Source organism: Trachypithecus francoisi, unplaced genomic scaffold (genome assembly GCF_009764315.1).
Source record: "Trachypithecus francoisi isolate TF-2019V2 unplaced genomic scaffold, Tfra_2.0 Lachesis_group16, whole genome shotgun sequence".
Taxonomy (NCBI): Eukaryota; Metazoa; Chordata; class Mammalia; order Primates; family Cercopithecidae; genus Trachypithecus; species Trachypithecus francoisi.
In genome coordinates, this window is record NW_022681461.1 from 18,609,482 (window position 1) to 18,624,164 (window position 14,683).

Sequence of the window (14,683 nt, forward strand, 5' to 3'; positions counted from 1 at the left end):
CACTGGCACCTGTGAGTCTGTTATCTTACATGGTAAGAGAAACTTTACAGCTGGGATTAAATTATAGATCTTGAAGTGATTATGCTGTATTATCTAGGTGGGCCCCATATAATCACAAAGGTCTAAGAGGCAGGCGGGAGGATCAGAGTCAGAGAGAAATGGCGTGTGGTGATGGAAGCAGGGAACAAAAAGGCTGTATGACCTGGGGTCAGTCAAAGAATGAGAACAGCCTCCAGAAACCAGAGGCGGGAAGCAACAGATTCTACCCAGAGCCTTCAGAAGGAGACAGTCCTGTCAACATCTTGATTTTAGCTCTTTAAGACTAAGTTAGGACTCTGACCTCCAGAACTCAAAGTAATAAATTTGCATTGTTTGAAGCTATTATTTACTGTTTGTGGTAATTTGTTTCAGCAGTAACAGGAAACAAATATAGATTTGAGCTATACAGAATACTGACTGCAAAGCGATTTAGCTCAGTATTTTGAAGATTTTTGAGGATGGAGAGATTGACAAGCATAAATTTATACTGAAGAGACAGTCTTTTTTATGTAAAATGAGTTGAAGACATTCTGGAGATATAATTCCATCTTTTGTTGGCCATTTAAAGAAGCAGGAGGTGCTGACCTTTTCTTATTCCAAACTCCAGAATACATTAATATACATTAGGGTCTGTGATATGGTTTGGCTGTGCCCCCACCCAAGTCTCAACGTGAATTGTAGCTCCCATAATCCCCACATGTCATGGGAGGTAACTGAATCATGGGGACAGGTTTTTCCCGTGTGACAGTGGTGAGAGTGAGTAAGTCTCATGAGATCTGATGTTTTCATAAGTGGGAGTTCCCTCGCACATGCTCTCTTGCCCGTTTCCACGTAAGATGTGCCTTTGCTCCTCCTTTGCCTTCCACCATCATTGTGAGGGCTCCTTGGCCTTGTGAAACTGTGAGTCCATTAAACCTTTTTTTTCTTTATAAATTACCCAGTCTCAGATATTTCTTCATAGCAGTATGCGAACAGATTAATACAGGCTGTAACCATGCTGTTTTAAATATCGTGGCTCTGTAATGTATTTTAATATATGATAGAATAAACCTGAACTCATATTTGTCCTTTCAGAAAGCTTCTGGCTACTGCATATTTATTCATTCAGGTTAATTTAGAAATATTCTTGTCATTCCAAAATAATAGTATTTTTAATTTTACTTTAGTTTCAGTTGAAATTGGAGGATTTTTTAGTAAATATAAGCATCACATCTTAATTTTATTAAGACTTATTAATTATGAATTATGCATATATACACATTTAGCCAACTCTTCCTATATGTGTCTCATTAGCATTATCTTTTCTTCAGAATGGTTCTGCATTTTTAGCATTTGATTTGTTTCTAGATATTTTGTTTCTGTTCTTATGAATGGAAACTTTTCTTCTGTTGTCACATTGTTTTTTCATCACATTTTGTTGTCAAAAGGTCTCATGTTTGATCTCTTTTTTCTCTACTTTGAGTTCCCATCTTGTATGTAGAGTCTGTGTTTTATTTCCATGAGAAATGCATTTATTGCTCACAATTTTCTTTTGTTTCCTGGGATAAATCTTCTTTTGCAGTACATTCTTCAGCTTTCTCTTGTGTGCTATATTCCTTTCTGTTTTGCCTTTTTATTTCTAAAGAAATTTGGCCTTCAGTGCTTATTCCAATTTAAAAAATAACTGCTTATCTATTTCTGATGGGTGGAATTCTGAGCATTTTATTTGCCTTCTAATAATGTATGGTGTTTTCCTTGACTTCTCTCCTAGATTTTATATCCCATTGCTATCTTTCCTTTACAATAAAATTTAAGAAACCACCTAGGTCTGTTTCCCCTCCGTTCTTCTGCAGCTTGGGAAGGGCAGGGATGCAGTAGAATAGCAGGTCTTAGCAGCTGCAATTGGGAATGCAGACTTTTTTTCCCCAAAATGGGTAGCCTAGTATAAAAACCTTTCTTCTGTGATAATTAGATTCAGGAAGGCATGTGGACATTTCCTGTCACAGCTGTAACTACTGAGGATATCCATATGCATGCACCATTGGTTACCATCCCAACCAACTGCATATCGCGTTACCATCCCAACCAATCGCAGAAGACCTTTGGCACCTGGTTTTTTATTATTATTATTATTTTTTTTTATTTTATTTTTTATTTTTTTTTGAGACGGAGTCTCTCTCTGTCGCCCAGGCTGGAGTGCGGCGGCCGGATCTCAGCTCACTGCAAGCTCCGCCTCCCGGGTTTATGCCATTCTCCTGCCTCAGGCGCCCGAGTAGCTGGGACTACAGGCGCCCGCCAGCTCGCCCGGCTAGTTTTTTGTATTTTTTCTAGTAGAGACGGGATTTCACCGTGTTAGCCAGGATGGTCTCAATCTCCTGACCTCATGATCCGCCCGTCTCGGCCTCCCAAAGTGCTGGATTACAGGCTTGAACCACCGTGCCCGGCCGGCACCTGATTTTTAACCACATGTCTTCACATGACAAAGTAAGAGTATTTTCCAATTTTTTACAAATTTCTTTTTTTTTTTTTGCTTGACATATTTTTCTCACAAAAATACATTTGTGTTATTGCATGTATGGAATTGAATGGATAATACAAAATCTTGTTGAGATGCAGACTCTGCACAATTTGTTAGCTGCTTTCACTAGTAAAATGGCATTCATACAAACTAGCATCTTGGTCTATGTCAATTTAATTTTTTGCTGCAGCAAAATTACCAGTCACTCTATGACTTGTACCTTCTACACCAATAATCTACATTGTGAATGCTAAAATAGTGAATGTTGAAGGTCTACTGCATTCACTCTAGCTTTCTAGACTTTGAAATTGCATAAGTAGATAAGATGTTCCATGATAAGCCCTGTAATGATGCTAATTCAGATCATTTTGTAGATAGAAAAGAGTTTTTAAAGTAAATTTTATGATTTAAAGTAAAATCATTATATATGCAGAGATAGCTATCATATAAATAGAAGATGGCCCTTCCAAGAAATTTCTATTCATAAAATAGACTCCCTTTTCCATAGAATTGTGAGGAAAATATCTGAAATATGGTTTAAGAGTCCAGAAACTAAATAGAAATGGAGAAAGATAAGACAGGGGAAGTTAGAGAAGATTTAGACTATTCAATTTTATATGGTAGTACTTAAGTTTTTCTGTTCACAGGCCTGAGGAAACCATTCTTTCCTGATGTCTCAACCACTTAGATTTGCACATGGAGCTAAAATAGGCCTAGCAGGGAGATTGTAAAGGTCATTGAAAGAGAAAGCCTTTGGAATTCAGCTTACTGCACAGGACCAGCGCTTAACTGATTTCCTGTGTCACAAGGAACAAGTTTTGAAATACCACATCTAAAGGAAATAAAATTATTCCTGGAGGAGATTTTTCATTGTCTCTCTTGGAAATGACACTTCACTTATTATAGAACATATTGAAATAAGCATGTGAGCAAAATTCCTACAAAGAAATAGTCAACAGGATAGGACAGGCAGACACTCAGTAAAGTCCTTTGAAACATTCAGTGAGAAAGTAAGCTTAAAGAAGACCATTGAACTTTAGAGGAGCAACCAACTAGTTATCGCATCCTTTGCAATATGGAGAAGTGTACCCCAAACCGTGGTACTATCTTACCCTTTGTCCTGTGCTAACTCTAATCCCACTCACTGCTTCCCATGTCCTCATGCTCCTTCATCATGTGATGCAATAAAAAACACATCTCATTCACCACAAATGAAGAAATCCTCTACAAACCTAAGAGAAAGTGATGATTATAAGGTCTTGTACATCTATTTCAAAGCATTCTGTTTCACAGCAGGATACCTCATTGCTGGAAGAGAAATTATTATGTATCAGCAGGTGCAATTTTATTTGGTTGTAATATCCCTAAGTAGATGGTTGCAGTTTTCTGACATACCAACCTGACAGCTGCTTCTGTGACCTTTAGTTATCTCTGTGCAGTCAACAGTAATGCTATTTATTTGACTCACAGCATTTCCCATGGTTGTGCTCACCATTGACACATCTGTATAGATAGAGGTCTTCTTCCACATCAAAAGGAAAAGATGGATCTTGAAGGAAACATTCTTGAGTTGACATTTAAACAAGTAATTTGATTTGGGGGAGAGAAATAATTTTAATTTATTGTCATTTTGAATCTGTATCACCCTGGTGAAACTGATAACAAGGCATCATAAAGCTTTTCAAAAATACCTATGGCTATATAGAGATTATGTAGCAGAAAGTCCTTGCCTTTAATGATAAAGTGTACTATATTAATATAGTTTTATACATATATATACATGTGTACACATGTATATATAGGCACATGCTTATATTTATGCACATAAAGAATGCACATATGAAGGAAAAATATAAAAATATTAATAATTGTTATGCCTAAATATAAATATGCAAAGTTACTTGTATATTTGCTTCAATTTTTGAATACTTAATTTTTTCATATTTAAAAAAATTAAAAATACTGATACCTATATACAAATTTCAAGGCACATACAACTTATGCTAGAGTTTTTTCCCCTTATGTAAGGCCAAGGGCTGTAGAATAAAAGATACATATTAAATACCCAGAAAGACACCCAGCAAGGCAGTTTGATTTTGGAAAGAGGCTGCAGCGTGGCATGGCAGGACTCAGGATCTTGAAACAGCAGTCAAGCACACATCCTTCCTTTCTTGCCTTCATGCTTCCTGGTTCCGTCTGCTGCCTGCTTCTCTGCAGTCATAGCCAATAACATGCTTGGGATAGGATCGGAACTCTTTTCAACTGGAGTCTCCCATATGTTCATTATAGAAAATGTGTTTGCATTTTCACTGCAACACACCGCATATACTGACACTGCCTGACTGTGAATTCCTAGCTGGGAGAGAAGAGGGACTGGCAGATGAAGTGAAAGAAAGTTGGTGAGACATAGAATTCTAGCCCAAGAGTTTCAGAGTTTCACAGGACTTTGGAGCTCTTCTAGTTGGCACAGTTCTCCTTACAGAATGCATGGGTTATTGTTTTGTTTTGTTTTTTTCCCCCTTAGGGCCCTTTTTCACATGGATATGCCCATAATTTCTTATTAACTATTTTTTATTAACTATTTATTCTTATTAACTATTATGTATTTGCTATATTAACAAATCAACTTTCTCAGCATGAGAACCTATGTGAGACAAATATGTCTAATTTCTGGTTAGTTGAAGCCTTTCTTTAAAGTGATTTTCTTTTCTCCAGCCACAACTCTATTGATTATTATTTCATGGATACCTGTAGATTCAGTGTCACTGTCATGTTCTGATTTAATTCTATGTTATGTAGATGAATGACTGGATGAGAGACGAATGAATGGGTGGATAGATAGATGGATGGGATGGATGGAAAGGGAGGTAGAGAAAGACAGAGGTAGGTAACTCTATTTTTTCTCTTACTTTTAGCTGGTCTTAGAGTCTGCTATTACAGAACAAATGAAGAACTCTGGTCTAGCATACAAAAAAAAAAATGAGTAAACTTTATTTACTGAATCCATATTTTTGTGCTGTTTCCAACAGACAGCTGTTTGGAGCTTTGTAGCACCTGTCTTCATAAAGACTATGACCTCTAACATTTCTAACTTCTACTAAAATGGTCTAAGTCTGCCATATTATGACCAAATTTGTTTTGTTATGGATTACTTGAGATTTTCAACTGCCCATTGTATTAGTTCGCTAGGGCTGCCATAAAAAAGTACCACAAACTGGGTGGTTTAAAACAACAGAAATGTGTTCTCTCACAATTTGGAAAAGTAGAAGTCTGAAATCAAGGTCTCAGCAGGGTCCTCTTCCCTCTGTAGATTCTATACAGGAATTGTCCTTTGCCTCTTCCTAGCTTCTGGAGGTTGCCAGAAATCCTTTGTGCTCCCTGGTTTGCAGATTCTTTGCTCTGATTTCTGATTTCATTTTCCCATGACCATCTTCCCTCAGTATCTACCTCTGTGTCTTCATATGGCCTTTTTTTTTTTTTCCATATGTAGTCTCACCCCTCACCCTGTCGCCCAGGCTGGAATGCAATGGCACTATTTTGGCTCACTGCAACCTCTGCCTTTTGGATTTAAACGATTCTCCTGCCTCAGCCTCCCAAGTAGCTGGGATTACAGGCGCCTGCCACCACGCCCAGCTAATTTTTTGTATTTTTAGTAGAGACAAGGTTTCACCATTTTGGCCAGGCTGGTCTCGAACTCCTGACCTCGTGATCCACCTACCTTAGCCTCCCAAAGTGCTGGGATTACAGGTGTTAGCCACCGCACCCAACCCATATGGCCTTTTTATAAAGGCACCAATCACTGGATTTAAGGCTTAACCTAATACATTATGATTTTATGTTATCTGCATTTGCGAAGCCCCTATTTCCAAATAAGGTCACATTCTTAAGTTCTGAGTGAGCAAGAATTTTGGAGAGACACTATTTAACCTCCTACACACACCAAGAAATAAATATATCTTTCGGGGATATGGGTTTCTATTTTGAAAAATTCAGAGTAAATGCTCTTGTACTTAAGATTTTTAAAATATATACATATATATGTGTGTGTGTATATATATATAAAATTTCCCTTTTTTCTCAGTGAAGAAGATATTTCCTTTATTTCTTCTCATCTTGTCATTCTACAGATTGAATTTCTAAATTTTATTTTAGTTGTGAAAGATGTAGACTGTTTCCAAGAGTAGTCTATTAATTCTGATTGTTTCTTCAGTAATAAAATGTATGATTTGATTTACATGACACTGCTTATAATTTACCGGGTTCGTTTCACCCCCATACCCTCCTGCATGAATGCTGGAAATAAGCCACCCCAGATTCTGGTGGTGGATATTAGCTGTACTCTGCAACCTCACGCCTCCCTGCATCTCTTCTTGCTGTTCCTTCCACTTGCAATGGAAGTCATTATTATCAAAATCCCACTCATTCTTCAATGATCCAGCTAAAAGTCTTCTCTCCTCAGTTTTCTCTTTCCTACCCTATCTTCCCTGAGACAGAATTAATCTCTCTGTCCTCTACCCTTGTATCAAAGAAGTCCTTTTTGACCTCAGTTTCTTTGGTGTTAGCTCTAGCACCGCTGTTCTCTACCTAAGCGGCTTTAGAGAACTTACTTAGCCTTTCTTGGGCCTTGGCAAATTAGAGATAATCATATATGCTTCTATGTAAATTGCTTAACAGAATGTGTGACACAAGGTAAGAAGTCAATAAATCTTAGTTCTTCTTTGTAGTCATTTTCCTCTTTGTCCTGTGGTTATTTGTGAACAAATGTGCATGCCTCACTAGACAGGGAACTATTGGAAGCCAGGGGCTGTGCTTTATCTGTCTTAGCATGCCATATGCCATCAAGTACATGCTTGTTATGTAGCTGTGCTAGGTATACTTTTGCAGATTCGATAGAGAAAGGAGTCTTTTTAGATTTTGTCTGAATTCTTAATTAATATGACAAGCTTTCTCTTGTTTTCTAATGGAGTTCTGTAGAAACTTTTCCTTCTGCAGAATTCATGTGAGATGCTTGCATCAAACATTTTGTGTATTTTTTAATAAACAAAATTTATTTAAAGTAGTCTAAACTAATTATAATACCAATACAGATATATTTTTATTTCTTGGACAATATCTTCTAGGCATATATATTTCATTTTGATTTCTCATCTTCATAAGAACTATGCAATATTTTTGCTACTTTTCCAGATTTACAGAATATAAAACAAAGCTCAGAGAAGCTAAACCAGCTATGGATGTGGACGGCCAGAGTCACAACATGGGACAAGGCTCTAAAGATCTTAATCTTTCTTCTCTGCCTTCTTTCTTTTTTGTTATAACATCACGGGAAAATTATCTACTATAATTTTAACTCCTCATCACAATTGCTGCCTCCATTTTGCATATTATGTTCTAGTCTTCTCCATAGCCTGTCAGTTGGATACAGTTGATAGCAGGGTACACCTGTATACCTACAATTGATAGCAGGGTACCATTCTGTGACTTGCTTGCTTCACCATACCCAGTACTTTTAATTTTTTTATTTTTTATTATTATTATTTTTTGAAATGGAGTCTCGCTGTGTCGCCCAGTCTGGAGTGCAGTGGCGCGATCTCGGCTCACTGCAAGCTCCGCCTCCCAGGTTCACGCCATTCTCTTGCCTCAGTCTCCTGAGTAGCTGGGACTACAGGCGGCCACCACCATGCCCGGCTATTTTTTTTTTTTTTTTTAGTAGAGACGGGGTTTCACCGTGTTAGCCAGGATGGTCTCGACCTCCTGACCTCTTGATCCGCCCGCCTCGGCCTCCCAAAGTGTTGGGGTTACTGGCGGGAGCCACTGCGCCTGGCCCATACCCAGTACTTTTTACTAGATATTTGTTCAATACCATGTACCCATTATCACCACGTTTCTTTTGCTCTGACAAGCAAAACATAAATAAAGACCTTGGTGTGGGTGTGTTGTTCATACAAACTGTGTATTGACCTAGTTTAGATTTTATTTTTTCCTTTCAGAAAAGGAGAATTCAGATGGAAACTCAGGAAAGTCGCAAAGGAGAGCATGGCCCTAGATGAAGACAAGATGAGTTTGCTCTGAGTTCAGAAGGGATAGTTTCCTATTGTTGTCTGAATAATATTATCACCTCTTAAACACTCCTAGGTTTTACTTTCTACAGGGAAACTAACACAAAATAAAACTACCACGTATCTTCATTGCACAAACACATACATCCTTCACAGAGGGAGAGAAAGAGAGAATTACAATTTCAATAAAACTTTAAAAAGTAGAAACCACTGAATCTGTTGGGTTACCTCTATTCTAAATTAAATTAAATCTGAACGAAAATTATTTGACTCCCAAAGGGAAGAGAAAATCTTAATTTCTGTGGCAAGGAATTACTGAATTATTATTTTGTGACATATTTACTACTACGAAAAATAAATAAGGAAGATTGAGTGTTCTATGCATTTTTTCTTTTATCCAAGTCAAGAGCTTGGTTAGACCTTTGATTCGAGGGCAGTTGAACAGTCTAAATCAGATGTTTGAGGACAGACCCTTTTCAAGTCTTGATAAAAGCGTAAGTTCATGGAAGACATTGTCCCAAGAGATCCAGAGAGAGAGAGGGAGAGCTGTTTTGAGGTGATTGTGGGAAGAGAAGAATAGTGAGTGAGATCCAGTGGATGAGGAGGGAGGAACAGGGAGGAAACGGGACAGGAAAGGAGGTGGGAGAGAGGGGGGAAGAAAAGAGAAGTCTTTGTGTTTATGGTTCTCTTTTCTTTTGACAGCTTCTGTTGCTGAAGATCACTAAAAGATCATTCTTTTGACCCTGAGTGTGTTTGTGGTTCTATAGAGATCATCTCAGCCACCCACTCTCAGGAACTTCTGGTGGACACTCTTCTTTGCATCAGTAATGTGCCTTACAGCTGAGCTCTTGTCCTACCCCTGGGCTCCTGTCCTCTGGAGGTGCACCCATACCCCAACCATGCTGCTTTTGGGAACACAATTGAGCTATTGCTTGTCCTCCAGTGTTTCTATCTTTAACTGTTTATCCACAATTCCAAGAAAATAATGAAAGTCACATTCCACAGCCTATTACTTTTTTTTTTTTTTGAGATGGAGTCTCGCTCTGTCGCCAGGCTGGAGTGCAGTGGCACAATCTCGGCTTGCTGCAACCTCCGCCTTCTGGGTTCACGCAATTCCCCTGCCTCAGCCTCTCGAGTAGCTAGGATTACAGGCATGTGCCACCACATCCAGCTAATTTTTGTATTTTTAGTAGATACTGGGTTTCACCATGTTGGCCAGGATGGTCTCAATCTCCTGACCTCATGATCCGTCCGCCTCAGACTCCCAAAGTGCTGGGATTACAGGCGTGAGCCACTATGCCCAGCCAGTGTATTACATATTTTTATTTACATATACATATTAAATTCAACTTGATTAGTTTTTGACAATTGCGAACTCACGATAAATTTAATCAGTGCAGAAAATGACAAAGCATAGCGTAAGAAATTTACCAATAATCCAACCTCTTGGTAATTACCATGTTTAATGTTAAGTGACTATCATCCTCAATATGTCCCCATACAATTTTAGAGAAAGATGAACAGGAGGAGAGACCAAGTTTTGCAAAAAATAAGTGCACATAGTAGTGAATATGTCACAAAATAATAATTCAGTAATTACTTGCCATATGATTGTAGAGAAAGATGAACAAGAGGAGATACAGAGTTTTGCAAATATAAGGTTATTGTATATGTAGTATTTAAAAAAATAATTTCTATTAAATTTAATTTTCCTAAAATATAATGGAAGAAAAAAACCCAATTAAAAGTGTGTTAAGGCTGAGTGCAGTGGCTCACGCCTATAATCCCAGCACTTTTGGAGGCTGAGGCAGGTGAATCACTTGAGGTCAGGAGTTTGAGACCAACCTGGCCAACATGGCAACACCCTGTCTCTGCTAAGAATACCAAAATTAGCCAGGCATAGTGGTACATGCCTATAATTCCAGCTAGTCAGGAGGCTGAGGCAGGGGAATGGCTTGAACCTAGGAGGTGGAAGTTGCAGTGAACCGAGATCGTGCTCCTGCACTTCAGCCTAGGTGATAGGGTGAGACTTCATCTCAAAATAAATAAATAAATAAATAAAAAAAACAAAGTGGGTTAAATTCTCAAAAATATTTTTATCACTATAAATATGAGTTCCCAAAAACATCTCTGTAAGATTAAGAAAAGTAATTATCAAAACCAGTGAGGATGGAATCATATGAATTTTTTAATTTTGTTTTTAGACAGGTTAAAGATTAGTTCTGCAATTAAAAAATTGGGAAATTAGCACATACACTCTACGTCTTATTTTTCTCTCCCTTCTTTCTTATTTCATCATTCAGTATTTTCTCTTTGTCAAAGTTAATAATATTTATTTCCTTTTATGTGACTATAATATTCATAATTGTTCATATTTCCAACACTTTTGCAACCACGATTCTTTCTCCAGTCATGCACAACCACCAGGTCAGCATTCTCCCCCTAGAGCTTAATTGAGATATAATCCACAGACTATACATTTCAATGACTTTTAACATATTTACAGAATTGTGCAACTGTCACCACTATTTAACTAAAATATTTTTATCATCCCACAAAGGGGCCAGGCACGGTGGCTCACACCTGTAACTCCAGCACTTTGGGAGGACAAGGCTGGAGCATGCCTGGAGGCCAGGAGTTTAAGATCAGTCTGGGCAACATAGCAAGACTCCATCTCTACAAAAAATTAAAAAAAAAAAAATTAGCTGGGCTTAGTGGCATGCACCTGTGCTCCCAGCCACTTGGGAGGATGAGGTGGAAGGATCACTCGAGCCCAGGAGATTGAGGCTGCAATGAGCTATGATAGTGCCACTGTACTCCAGCCTCAGCAACAGAGTAAGATCCTGTCTCTAAAAAACTCCCCCTCCAAGAAACAAAAACAAAAACAAAATCCAGAAAACAAAAATCCCAAAAAGGAACCTAGTACCCTTTAGCAATCACTCCCTATCTTGCCCCTTCTCCCATCCCTAGGCACCAGCTATTCTCCTTTCTGTAGATTAGTGGGGAGGTGCGAAAGTGGGAAGAGAAATGAAGAGACTCAACACAGACGTCTTATCAAGAAAGTTCCACCACGAGTGACTAGAACCAAATTCCTCCAGAAGTCCGGAATCCAGTTTAAAATGCACCCTCAATCAGTCAAGTGACAAAGAAGCTGGATTAAACATTTAAACACCAACTTTTGTCATTCAATGATGAGGCCAGCGCCTGGGGGTTTTCCTCCCTGGTCTTTGAGGCTTGTGGTGCAAGGGCAGAGTGACATTCCCTGGTTAAGGGAAAGCCTTCAGGAATGAAGATGCAGATGGGCCATTGAGAGGTATCTCCTACAGGCACCAAGATTCACAGACAGTGTGAATATCCAGAGGCTGATTCTCCCACTGTTTCCCTATATAAAAGTTAATATTAATATTTCTCCTTGTTCCCTCTTTACCTTACTCTTGAAATCTTAGACTTTGGTATTGTTTGCCAGGCTATTCTTTCCTTCCATCCTGTAATACTGCCAAGCATCCTTGAAAATGGCGGTTCTGACTTGATCTTTACCTTCAGTCTGGATGTGCTCTCACTATAACCAGCTGAAATTCTTTCTTTCTACTACATGGTTATGTTTTCCATGGTTGATTGTCATTTTTTTCTTAAAATCATTTTTATTGGTTATTCCAGTGAATTTCTTAAAAAATGATTTGCGGCCGGGCGCGGTGGCTCAAGCCTGTAATCCCAGCACTTTGGGAGGCCGAGACGGGCGGATCACGAGGTCAGGAGATCGAGACCATCCTGGCTAACACGGTGAAACCCCGTCTCTACTAAAATATACAAAAATTAGCCGGGCGAGATGGCGGGCGCCTGTAGTCCCAGCTACTCGGGAGGCTGAGGCGAGAGAATGGCGTAAACCCGGGAGGCGGAGCTTGCAGTGAGCTGAGATCCGGCCACTGCACTCCAGCCTGGGCGACAGAGCGAGACTCCGTCTCAAAAAAAAAAAAAAAAAAAAAAAAAATGATTTGCAAGCCAGAATGCATGGTACCATTTTCCCCAGAAGTTCTTAAAAGTAGTTTTACCTTGGCCTTAATTACTCAGTACTACCAAGATCATTTGCAAGAATATGTAGAATGATATAAATCGAAGAAGTGCTTCAAAAAGCCAGATGCACTCTTCTGTGTGTCAATATTGTAAAAGAGAAATACAACATAGGCCACACATCTAGTTTATTTTTTATTTTCTTTTGTAGGGACAGGGTCTTGCTATATTACCCAGGCTAACGTGCAGTGGTGTGATCATAGCTCACAGCAGCCTCAAACTCCCAAGGTCAAGCAATCCTCTTACCTCACCTTCTCAAATATCTGGAACTACAGGTCCACACCACTACATCTGGCTAATTAAAAAAAAAAAAAAAAAAAAAAAGGCTGGGCACAGTGGCTCACACCTGTAATCCCAACTCTTTGGGAGGCCAAGGTGGGTGGATCATGAGGTCAGGAGATTGAGACCATCCTGGCTAACACGGTGAAACCCCGTCTCTACTAAAAAATACAAAAAATTAGCTGGGTGTGGTGGCGGGCACCTGTAGTCCCAGCTACTCAGGAGACTGAGGCAGAATGGCGTGAACCCAGGAGGTGGAGCTTGCAGTGAGCCAAGATCGCACCACTGCGCTCTAGCCTGGGCAACAGAGCAAGACTCCATCTCAAAAAAAAAAAAAAGTTAGAGATGGGGGTCTTGCTGTGTTGTCCAAGTTGGTTTTGAACTCTTGCCCTTAAGTAATCCTCCTGCCTCAGCCTGCCAAGTAGCAGGAACAAGCCAGCACACCTGGCTTACGTATGTAATTTTAATCCTCTAGGAGTCACAATTTAAAAAAATTAAAAACAGGTGAAATTAATTTTCATAATATATTTTATCTCACCAATATATCAAAAATACTATTTCAACATGTAATAGATTTAAAAAATTAGTAATGAGATAGTTTATATTATTTTTGTAAACTAAGTCTTCAGTATCAAGTGTTTAAGTTTACAGAACATTTCCACTCAGCCTTGCCACCTTTTAATAACCACATGCGTCTGTCTAGTGGGTAATATATTGGACTGCACAGCTCGATATAACAGAAATCTGCATTTTTAGCTCTTAAAGTTACCTTGTAATTGTTCTTAATCTGATTATCACACTTTAAAATGAGAGAAAAAGTATTTAGAGGGGTTCAGCGATGAGTCCAATAATGCAAAGCCAGTTAACTGAAATCTGGGAGTCCGGGACTAATATTACACAGGTCTCTTCAACCTTGGATTAGTGTCTTTTCCAGATTTGCTTCTCTGTGTGGCAATTACGGCCAGTTGCCTGCCACATATCCATTTTCTCCTTCTTTTTTTTTTTTTTTTTTTTGAGACGGAGTCTTGCTCTGTCGCCCAGGCTGGAGTGCAATGGCCGGATGTCAGCTCACTGCATGCTCCGCCTCCCGGGTTCACGCCATTCTCCTGCCTCAGCCTCCCGAGTAGCTGGGACTACAGGCGCCCGCCACCATGCCCAGCTAATTTTTTGTATTTTTTAGTAGAGACGGGGTTTCACCGTGTTTGCCAGGATGGTCTCAATCTCCTGACCTCGTGATCCGCCCGCCTCGGCCTCCCGAAGTGCTGGGATTACAGGCGCGAGCCACCGCGCCCAGCCTTCTCGTTCTTTTTAATAACTAAATCATAATACTGGGGGGAAAAGGCAGTAAGATGCTCCGCCAAAAACCTATACTTCCCAGATTCCCTTGTTGACAGGGCTGTTCATGAGACACAGTCTGGCCAATGAGTTAAAAGGAGAAATATAAAGGAGATTGCAGGGTAACCTTCGCTTTTCCAAAATAATACCTCAACTCTGTCTATTGTTCTTTATTGTTCTCTTCTTCCACCTGCTGGGAATGCAAAGAAGAGACTGGAAGTGAGGTCACGATCACATGCCACACTTTTTGAATGATGAATACCAAAGATGGAAGGAGTGTGTTGACGTCATTATGGAGTTGGCACACCAGCCATAAACTGTACACTTGTTACTCTGTAGGAAGCATAAGCTCTTGCATGATAAAGCCTCTGTAGTTTCATGCCAAATTGTAACTCTTGAATGATAT